The 8885-nt window shown below is 45.1% G+C and overlaps 1 long non-coding RNA gene across 2 annotated transcripts in view; it reads left to right on the top strand.

Annotated features, from left to right (window-relative positions):
* The first annotated feature begins 213 nt into the window (after positions 1-213).
* Positions 214-8885, top strand: part of LOC123568060 (uncharacterized) — a 37861-nt gene continuing 29189 nt past the window's right edge. Inside the window, exons 1-3 of one of the 2 annotated variants that reach the window (XR_006691289.2) lie at positions 214-408; positions 4463-4553; positions 7313-7383. This is a non-coding gene — a long non-coding RNA (uncharacterized lncRNA). Of the gene's footprint in view, positions 409-4462; positions 4554-7312; positions 7384-8885 lie in introns of those variants that run through there. The other variant, XR_010579829.1, reaches the window with a different exon arrangement.

Raw genomic sequence — 8885 nt, 5'->3', positions numbered from 1 at the left:
TCCCCCACCCGCTAGAAATGTCAGGTGATGGTTTGACAATATTCACATTGCCTTTCTCAAAATGGTAATTCGGCAGCCGGCACCAAAAAGAGACAAGCTCCTGCTGATCCACAGCTGTTAACATTAAAGTGTGAATTGAATGCAGGCACGAGGGAGAAGCACAAAGGGCTTCCAATGAAGTCTCAGGGATTGGGCGAGTGCGCCTGGGCATGCGCATTGAGAGACAAGATGGCTGAGTGTGATTTTCCAGGGGACGCCAGAAAAGGGAAGAAAGCCTCAGAGGGACACGCATGCAACTTGCTACTAAACCCACTGTGCGTGCTCGCCTCCCACGGGTGAGGAGGGCACTGCAGGCGGGCAGCCCGCCCTGAGGGAAGAATCATGGGAAAGGAGCGCAGGCTGCTGGAGGTGGGTCAGCCTGTAAAGTCCCAGGTGCAAGGTTTAGCACTGCACTTGTTCTTCAAGCTGCCTGCCTGGGTCCCTTCCAAGTGTACCTTCCTTTCTCTCCTGTTCTAAAGCTTTTTCAATAAGCTTCCACTCCTGCTCTGAAACTTGCCTCGGTCTCTTTTTCTGCCTTATGCCCCTCAGTTGAATTCTTTCTTCTGAGGAGGCAAGAATTGAGGTTGCTGCAGACCCGTCAGGATTCGCCACTGGTAACTCAGCTGCCGGTCACGGGTAACACCACCACACCTGGCTAATTTTTGGTATTTTTTGTAGAGTTGGGGTTTTGCATGTTGCCCAGGCTGGTTTCCAATCCCTGAGCTCAAGCGATCCTCCCGCCTCGGCCTCCCAAAGTGCTGGATTACAGGCATGAGCTACTATGCCTAGCCTTATCCAGAGAGTTTTAAACCATTCACCCACTGAAGGAAATTTTGTTTTTTGTTTTTTGCTTTTTTGGCTTCTGAATATTATTGTTGACAAAGAAAGTCGAACTCTGTAAAGTATTTGAAGACATTTATTCTGAGCCAAATGTGAGTGACCGTGGTCTGCAACACAGCTGCAGGAGATCCTGAGAACATGGTCAGGCTACAGGTTGGTTTTATACGTTTTAGGGAGACTTAAGACATCAATCAGTACGTGTAAGATGTACATTGGTTGGGAAAGACGGGACAACTGGAAGTGGAGGTGGGTGGGATGGGGTGGGGTTCTAGGTCATAGGTCGATTGAAGGATTTTCTGATTGGCAATTGGTTGAGAGTTTATCTAAAGCCTTGGAATCAGTAGAAGGGAGTGACCATCCCACTTCCATGATGGCCTGAGCTAGTGTTTCAGGTTTATTTTAGAAAGCCCTTGGCTGAGAGGAGGGGTCCATTCAGTTGGTTGAGGGGCTTAGAATTTTATTTTTGGTTTACTTTATGAATAAGTTTGGAAGAACATCTGTGCACAGGTTTTTTGTTTGTTTGAGACAGGTTCTGGCTCTGTGGCCCAGGCTGGAACACAAAGGCACGATCGCAACTCACTGCAACCTCCGCCTCCCGGGCTCAAGCAATCCTCCCACCTCAGCCTCCTAAGAGCTGGGATTACAGGTGTGTGCTACCGTGCCTGGCTAAGGTTTTTTTTTTTTTTTTTTTTTTTTTTTTTTGTATTTTTAGTAGAGATGGGGTTTCAGCATGTTGACCAGGCTGGTCTCAAACTCCTGAGCTCAAAGCGATCCGCCTGCCTCAGCCTCCCAAAGTGTTGGGATTACAGGTGTGGGCCAGCACACCTGGCCATGTGCACAGGTTTTTGTGTGAGCATGAGTTTTCATTTCTTTAGGATAAATGTCCAAGAGTGTTAGTGCTGGTTGTTTTATAGGTACATGTGTAGTTTATAATGTAAATCAAAAATAATATTCTAAGGCCCCCAATCATGGAATAGACTTCCTCCTCAGCCAGAGTACTCTAAAATTTAATCTGAGAGACTGGTCAGGTCATGATAGGAAGTGGGGGTCAGACATGCTTCATTATACCTCTCTGGCATTCACATCAACACAGACCTTAAGTCTGATGAGAAACATTTACAATCTATTCTCTCTGAAGCCTGTTACCTAGAGACCTCATCTGTGCGATAACACCTTGGTCTCCACAACTCCTTATCTCAACCCAGACATTCTTTTCTATTGATAACTCTTTCACCCAATTGCTAATTAGAAAAATTTTAAATTTACCTATAACCTGCAATTCCACTCTCACACTTCAATTTGTCCTGCCTTTCTGGATCGAACCAATGTTATTTCCTAAATGTATTTGATTGAAATTTCATGTCTCCCTAAAATGTATAAAACCAACCTATATCCCGACTCCCTTAGGCAATATGTTCAGGACCTCCTGAGGCCCGTGTCATGGGCCATGGTCACTCATATTTGGCTCAGAATAAATCTCTTCAAATATTTTACAGTTTGACTCTTTGTCGACAATAAGAAACCATTGAATTATTTTGCAGACTGGCTGTACCATTTTCCATTCCAGTTTATTTGCTTCTGTGCCAGCATTTGGTATTATCCCCATTTTTTATTTGAACATTCTAGTAAATGTGTAGTGACATTTTATTCTGGTCTCCATTTGCATTTTTCTTTCTTTCTTTTTTTTTTTTTTTTTTTTTTTTTTTTTTTTTGAGACGGAGTCTCGCTCTGTCACCCAGGCTGGAGTGCAGTGGCCGGATCTCAGCTCACTGCAAGCTCCGCCTCCCGGGTTCACGCCATTCTCCTGCCTCAGCCTCCCGAGTAGCTGGGACTACAGGCGCCTGCCACCTCGCCCGGCTAAGTTTTTTGTATTTTTAGTAGAGACGGGGTTTCACTGTGTTAGCCAGGATGGTCTCGATCTCCTGACCTCGTGATCCGCCCGTCTCGGCCTCCCAAAGTGCTGGGATTACAGGCTTGAGCCACCGCGCCCGGCCTCTTTCTTTGTTTTTTGAGAAGAATTTCACTCTATCACCCAGGCTGGAGTGCAGTGACTCGATCTCGGCTCACTGCAACCTCTGCCTCCCAGGTTCAAGCCATTCTCCTGTCTCAGCCTCCCGAGTAGCTGGGATTACAGGTATGCACCACCGTGCCTGGCTACTTTTTGTATTTTTAGTAGAGACTGGGTTTCACCATGTTGGCCAGGCTGGTCTTGAATTCCTGACCTCAGGTGATCTGCCCGCCTCTGTCTCCCAAAGTGCTGGGATTACAGGCAGGAGCCACCGCACTTGGCCCGTTTGCATTTTTCTAATGGCCGATGGTGTTGAACATCTTTTCATGTGCTTATTTTCCATCTCTGTCTCCCAGACTAGCCCATTTTCTGTTGCTTTAACAGTGTAGGGGAGCCCAGGGGAAACATCCCCTTTGCCCTCTGAAGGTTTGCTGAACAATCACTGACATGAGGCAGATTAATAGGAGAAAAAGCACACACATTTAGGAGAAAAGGCATACACATTGGTGTATCCATGGGAGCCTTCAGAACGAAGACTCCACCTCCCAATAAGGTATAGAAGCTTCCATACCATCTTGCAGTTACAATAAGAAAGGGAGCTTGGATCTTGGCAAAAACAGGTCCTGGGAGGGAGAAAGGAAGCGGCCTGGCTGGCAGAGGTGGGCTTGTTATGCAGATGAAGCCTTACAGGTAGCAGAACTCGGAGAGAATAGATGGTAAATGGCTCTGTTCAGACCTTTAAAGGCGTCAGAGTGCGTTAATCTCTCCGCGATCCAGGAAAGGGCTAGAAAGGGAAGGCCTGGCATTTAGGAAGATTTTCTTTTCTTTTTTCTTTTTTTTTTTTTGAGACGGAGTCTAGCTCTGTAGCCTAGGCTGGAGTGCAGTGGCCGGATCTCAGCTCACTGCAAGCTCCGCCTCCCGGGTTCACGCCATTCTCCGGCCTCAGCCTCCCGAGTAGCTGGGACTACAGGCGCTGCCACCTCGCCCGGCTATTTTTTGTATTTCTTAGTAGAGACGAGGTTTCACCGTGTTAGCCAGGATGGTCTCGATCTCCTGACCTCGTGATCCGCCCATCTCGGCCTCCCAAAGTGCTGGGATTACAGGCTTAAGCCACCGCGCCCGGCCGAAGATTTTCTTTTCTTTCCTTTTCTTTTGAGATGGAGTTTTGCTCTTGTTGCCCAGGCTGGAGTACAATGGCGCAAACTCGGCTCACTGCAACCTCTGCCTCCCGGGTTTAAGCGATTCTCCTATCTCAGGAGTAGCTGAGATTACAGGTGCATGCCACCACGTCTGGCTAATTTTTGTATTTTTAGTAGAGATGGGATTTTATCATATTGGTCAGGCTGGTCTGGAACTCCTGACCTCAGGTGATCCGCCCACCTCAGCCTTCCAAAGTGCTGGGATTACAGGCGTGAGCCACTGCACCTGGCCTTAGGGAGATTTTCTACAGATGTAAGAATTGCCCCCAAAAGACAGTTTTGCAAGGCTACCTCAGCCTCCTGGCCCTGAGACAGCCATTTCAAAATACATCAAACAAATATATCTGGGGTAAAATATTTTGATTTCCTTCCACAGAATCCCTGAAACTGGGTAATTTATGAAGAAAAGGAACTTGTATCTTACGTTTATGGAGACTGAGAAGTCCAAGTTGGAGGGGTTGCATTTGGTAAGAGTCTTCTGGCTGGTGGGGGAGTTTTGTGTCTTAGTTTATAAGATATTGGCCCATAGTTTTATTTTTATTTATTTATGTTTCAGTACTGTCTTTGTCTGTTCATGATTTCGGGGTTTCATAAAATGAGTTTGGAAGTGTTCCCAACTCTTCTGTTTTCTGGAAGAAATCGTATAAAATTGGTGTTCTTTTTTTTTTTTTGAGACGGAGTCTCGCTCTGCCGCCCAGGCTGGAGTGCAGTGGCCGGATCTCAGCTCACTGCAAGCTCCGCCTCCCGGGTTTACGCCATTCTCCTGCCTCAGCCTCCCCAGTAGCTGGGACTACAGGCGCCCGCCACCTCGCCCGGCTAGTTTTTTGTATTTTTTAGTAGAGACGGGGTTTCACCATGTTAGCCAGGATGGTCTCGATCTCCCGACCTCGTGATCCGCCCGTCTCGGCTTCCCAAAGTGCTGGGATTACAGGCTTGAGCCACCACGCCCGGCCGGTGTTAATTCTTTAAATGTTTTGGAGAACACTCTAGTGAAACTATCTAACTATCTGGGCATGGAGACTGTGTTTTTTTTTTTTTTTTTTTTTTGGACAAGATTTTGCTGTCACCCAGGCTTGAGTGCTGTGGAATGATCTTGGCTCACTGCAGCCTTGACCTCCTGGGTTCAAGTGATCCTCCCTCCTCAGCCTCCCGAGTAGTTGGGACTACAGGCACATGCCATCATGTGCAGCTAATTTTTGTATTTTTTGTAGAGATGGGGTTTTGCCATGTTGCCTAGGCTGGTCTTGGACTCTTGGGCTCAAGTGATCCACCTGCCTTGGCCTTCCAAAGTGCTGGGATTATGAGCATAAACTATGGTGTCTGGCCCCCTTTTCAATTTCATTGAATTCTGCTTTTTTTTTTTTTTTTAACTTTTGAGACAGAGTCCCTCTCTGTCACTGAGGCTGGAGTGCAATGGCGTTATCTTGGCTCTGCCTTGGCGTCCCAAAGTGCTGGGATTATGGGCAGGAGCCACCATGCCCCGCCTCTGCTCTTATTTTTATTTCCTTCTTTCTTCTTGCTTTGGGATTATTTTGCTCTTCTTCTCCTGGTTTCTTGAGGTCAGAGCTTAGATTATTGATATAAATCTTATTATGCTTTCTAATGTAAGCATTTAATGCTATAACTTCTCTTCTCAGCTGGGCACAGTGGTTCATGCCTGTAATCCTAGCACTTTGGGAGGCTGAGGCAGGCGGATTGCCTGGGCTCAGGAGTTTGAAACCAGAGTGGGCAACATTCTCTACTAAAAATACAAAAAATTAGCTGGGCGTGGTGGTTGGAGCCTGTAGTCCTAGCTACTCAGGAGGCTGAGGCAGGAGAATCACTTGAACCCAACAGGTGGAGGTTGCAGTGAGCCGAGATCACGCCACTGCACTCCAGCCTGGGCGATAGAGTGAGACTCCATCTAAAAAAAAAAAAAAAAATTTCCTCTCAGCAGTGCTTTAGAGGTATCCCACCAATTTTGACATGTTGTATTTTCATTTGAATTTAGCGCTATGTACTTTTTTTTTTTTTTTTTTTCAGACAGAGTCTTTCTCTGTCACCCAGACTGGAGTGCAATGGCGTGATCTTGGCTCACTGCAACCTTTGCCTCCTGGGTTGAAGTGATTCTCCTGCCTCAGCTTCCTGAGTAGCTGGGATTACAGGGGCTGCCACCATGCCCAGCTAATTTTTGTATTTTTAGTAGAGACAGGGTTTCACCATGTTGGCCAGGCTGGTCTCCAACTCCTGACCTCAGGTGATCCACCTGCCTTGGCCTCCCAAAGTGTTGGGGTTACAGGTGTGAGCTACCGCGCCTGGCTATGTATGTTTTACTTTATTTAAGGCTTTGTTTTTTACTCATGAATTATTTAGAAGTGTGTTGGTTAATTCCTAAGCATTTGGAGATTTTTCCTGTTGTCTTTCTGTTACTGATTTCTAGTTTAAGTCCATTATGGTCAAGGAATATACTCTACATGATTTTAATTATTTTAAGTTTGTTAAGGTTTGCTTTATGACCCAAGATATGGTCTGTCTTGATTCATATTATATAGGCACTTGAAAAGACTGCATTCTGGTGTTGTTGGCTATAGGCTGTTTGATAAACATCAGTTAAATCCTGTTTGATAGTGTTGCTCAGTTCTTCCATGTCTGATATTGTTTGGATGTTTGTCCCCTCCAAATCTCATGCTGAAATGTAATTTCCAATGTTGGAAGTGGGGTCCGGTGGGAGGTGAATTGGATCATGGGAGCAGATCCCTCATGAATGGTTTAGCACGATCCCCTTGGTGATGAGTGAGTTCTCAGTTAGTTCACATGAAATCTAGTTATTTAAAAGTTTGTGGCATTGGCTGGACACGGTGGCTCATGCCTGTAATCCCAGCACTTTGGGAGGCTGAGGCAGGAGGATCACTTGAGCTCAGGAGTTTGAGACCCAGCCTGGGCAACATGCTGAGACCTCGTCTCCACTAGAAATCGAAAACATTTGCTGGGCGTGGTGGCGTGCGCTTATAGTCCCAGCCACTTGGGAGGCAAAGGTGGGAGAATTACTTGAGCCCAGGAGGTAGAGGCTGCAGTGATCTGTGACCACGCCAATGCACTCCAGCCTAGGCAACAGAATGAGACCCTGTCTCAAAAAAAAAAAAAAAAAAGAAAGAAAAAGAAAAAAACCTATGTGTCATCTCCCTCCTCTCTCTCTTGCTCCTCCTCTCTCACTGGCTCCTCCTTTGCCTTCGGCCATGATTGGAAGCCTCCTGAGGCCCTTACCACAAGTAGATGCTGGCACCATGTTTCCTGTACAGCCTGCAGAACTGTGAGCCAATTAAACCTTTTTTCTTTATAAATTACAAAGTCTCAGCTATTTCTTTATAGCAATACAAAAATGGCCTAATAAATGTCCTTACTGATTTTCTATCTAATTTCTATGTATTTCCAACTGCAACTATGGATTTGTCTACTTCTCCTTTCAGCTCAGTTTTTGCTTCATGTATTTTGGGGCTCTGTTGTTTGGTGCATATATATTTGGGATTGTTATCTTCCTGGTAGATTGATTCTTTTATCATTACACAATATCCCTCTTTTTTTCTAGTAATTTTTTTTCTGAAGTCTGCTTTATGTGATATTAAGATAGTGACTCCTGATTTTTAAAAAATCAATGTTTGTTTGCTATTGTGATTTGAATGTCTCCTTCAAAACTGATGTTGAAATGTAATTCCCAATGTGGCAGTATTGAGTGGTGGGACCTTTCAGAGGTGACTGGCTCATGAGGCCTCTGCCCTAGTTAATGGATCAATGGGTTAATGGATTAACGGGTTATCATGGGAGGGAAACTGGTGGCTTTACAGGAAGAGGAGGAGAAACCTAAGCAAGCACATTCGCACTTCAGCCCCTCACCTTGTGATATACTGCATTGCCTTGGGGCTCTCTAGAGTGTCCCCACCAGCCAGAACATTCTCACCAGATGAGTCCTCTTGACCTTGGGCTTCCCAGCCTCCAGAGCTATAAGAAATAAGTTTTATTTCTTATAAATTAGTCAGTTTTAGATATCCCATTATAAGCAACAGAAAATGAACCAAGACGCATATATCTTTTTTCATCCTTTTTCAACCTACCTATGTTGTTATGTTTGAAGTCAGTGTTCTGTAGATAGCACATGGTTGGTTTGTGTTTTAAAAATCCCCTTTGCCAATCTGTCTTAATTGGTGTATTTAAACTATTTACACTTAAAAAAATTACTAATATGATTTTTATTTTTTTGAGACAGAGTCTTGTTCTGTCGCCTAGGCTGGAGTGCAGTGGTACAATCTCGGCTCACTGCAACCTCCATCTCCCAGGTTCAGGCAGTTCTCTTGCCTCAGCCTCCCGAGTAGCTGAGATTACAGGCGTGCACCACCACACCAAGTTAATTTTTGTATTTTTAGTAGAGAAAGGGGTTTCACCATGTTGGCCAGGGTGGTCTCGAACTCCTGACCTCAGGTGATTCACCTGCCTTGGCCTCCCAAAGTGCTGAAATTCCAGCTACTTGGGAGGCTGAGGCATGATAATCGCTTGAACCCAGGATACAGAGGTTGCAGTGAGCCGAGATCATGCCACTGCACTCCAGCCTAAGCAACAAAGCCAGATTCCGTCTCAAAAAAATAAAAAATAAAAATAAATAAATAAAGTTTAGTGGTCAAGAAGCTTGTCCCAAAAGACGTTATTATTATGTGTATATTCAGATAAGAGAGTTAGGGATCATCTATATTTCTAATATTTCAATATTTCCAATATTTTTGTATTTTTTTTCCTGTTTCCTTTTCTTTCTTTTTTTTTTTTTTTTTGAG

This window comes from Macaca fascicularis, chromosome 12 (assembly GCF_037993035.2).
Source record: "Macaca fascicularis isolate 582-1 chromosome 12, T2T-MFA8v1.1".
NCBI classification, from domain to species: domain Eukaryota; kingdom Metazoa; phylum Chordata; class Mammalia; order Primates; family Cercopithecidae; genus Macaca; species Macaca fascicularis.
Note: the sequence above shows the minus strand (reverse complement) of the source record. Positions and strands in the feature narration are given on the sequence as shown.